Genomic DNA, 2340 nt, shown 5'->3' with positions numbered 1-2340 from the left:
ATTGGCAATGGTACCACTGTACTTTCAATAAAACAATCAAATTCACAAAAACTCTGTCTGAATACATTGCTCTTCTTAATGGGTTCAGTTGACTATTTAATCTGCAATTTCCTATGACCTGTATCCCAAACACACACCATGTGAAACTGTAGGTGGGCAACTGTGCACTCAATGGGTATGGACTAGTACTAATAATTTATGCTTGGCATCCATTTTTTGATACGTTATTGCCATCAGAATATCAGAATACTATGCTGTGTTGATTATTTTCCCCACCCCTAGTGGTTATGTCTTTTTCTATTTACAATCTATGGTCCCACATAACCCCAACTCTCTTTGCGTGTGTACAGCTTAAGTGAAGTTGACAAAAGCAGTACAGTAGCAGTGTAGTAGTTGCTGCATGTTGCTGGACTTTAAATTGTTTGTTTGAAGCTAAAGAAGTCTCGATGAAAGAAATGTGTAAAAGCGTAATGTGAGCCTGAATTAGAATCCATGAGGAGGAAGTCAAGCCTGAGAAAACCTCATCATCAAGTGACCTTTAAAAAGAAAACAATAAAACACAGCTTGAATAACACCAGTTTCATCCCAAACCTGTAATAGAACAGGCCACAACTGCAGGGATTTTGCTGCTTTAAGAGAAAATTAGGTGGCATCTTGGCACAGCTGACCAGGTCCTGTCACTGCACTTAATTTAACTCCCAAACTACTGCTGTTTCAATTTTATGCTTTTCTACACACACATTTTCAGAGCTGACTAACACAGCAGTGTCCAAGTGAAAGCAATCTTTAGCTTTGTGAATCCAATTTTGTTAATGTTTTCATGGCTTTGACGACCAAAACAGCCCCGAGAGTTAACCAGGATGAATATATAATCTTTGCTAATATGTGGGTTTGTAGTAGCCAAAGATACTGTCCTCAGAAAATGATTTCATCAGGTGAAGTGGTACTTAGTGTGAGCATAAACCTATATAGCTAAAGAAGAGGGACTTTTCTGAATCTGAAGACAAGATTTTGGACACATAATATGTCCACATAATATGTCCGCGCAATTTAAGGCAATAATGGGAAAATAAGACCAGGGGCCATATTCACAAACATTTTGAGATCACTCTCTGAGAGCTCTTAACTTAGTCTAAAAATTGTTAGTAAAGAGTCCTAGCTTAGGAGTGATTTAGGAAAGTTCTCAGAGCAACTCTGAGCAAGGAAAGGACAGAAACTTTTACCTTAGTGAAGAGGTGTGGTTGACCCCGTTGTTAGGTATGATGCTTTCTTTTAACAGATGTGATTGGTTGTCAGAGACACGCCCCTTTTGTGAGCCTGCAAGGTGTGGACACCCAGTGGAAATGAAATGAAATGCTTAGTGTGAAAGAGTTGTCATGTCATTAGTGTGATCACTCTGCTGATAGAAGGTTGAGACAGACCAAAGTCATCACGGCTGCTCTGTTGCATTTTTCTAGTTTTCTGAATATGTTACTGTTGTTGTTTATTTTTGCCGTTTTACCGTTGGGTGGGGAAATGTGTGCATATCCCTAATGAGATCAATCACACACATCCCTGCATGATATAATCTGTAGCATTTCATTTCATTCAGACCTCTTTGTGTTTCCATTCCATTTTCCTTTGATTAGGAAACTCTTAAGCTGCTTAAAAGTCCTCCTGCCTACTCTTAACAGTTTTTCACCTTTGGAGCTCTTTTAAGGTCTAAGATACTATAATCTATTATTAGCTATTATAAGCCATTATCTATTACTATCTTTACAAGGACCGAGTCTCAACTTTAAGGGGAAATTCTAAGAAAACGTCACAATTCCAAAAATGATCTTAGAATTTTGTTACTAGGAGCACTTAGGTCTTAGTACTAGGAAGCTTTGTGAATATGGTCCCAGGACTTTGCAGCTGTTTGCTTGTGGCTTTTGCCTTTATTAACGGTTTCTTGTGGTTCTCATTTACCTGCAGATATTTCCCAAAGCCGTTTGGATGCTTCAACTCAATGTGCTGTTTCAAATTTGTTGTTACTGTGGCTGACGTTCATACTGTTTTTTCCCCAAACCTGGCTAAATTTGCTTAAAAATGTGAGATGTTTTTCTATCGATACTGATATTTTCATAAATGTTCTTAAAATAATTATATGAACTGGCCTCAGATGTACCATCTGTGTCGGCTGCTGGTGTTGTGTCAGTCAATCAATCAATTCAATCAATCAATCAATTTTATTTATAAAGCCCAATATCACAAATCACAATTTGCCTCACAGGGCTTTACAGCATACGACATCCCTCTGTCCTTATGACCCTCGCAGCGGATAAGGAAAAACTCCCCAAAAAAAACCCTTTAACGGGG

This window comes from Epinephelus moara, chromosome 5 (assembly GCF_006386435.1).
Source record: "Epinephelus moara isolate mb chromosome 5, YSFRI_EMoa_1.0, whole genome shotgun sequence".
Taxonomy (NCBI): Eukaryota; Metazoa; Chordata; class Actinopteri; order Perciformes; family Serranidae; genus Epinephelus; species Epinephelus moara.
The sequence above is the reverse complement of the archived record's forward strand: the minus strand, read 5'-3'. Positions refer to the sequence as shown.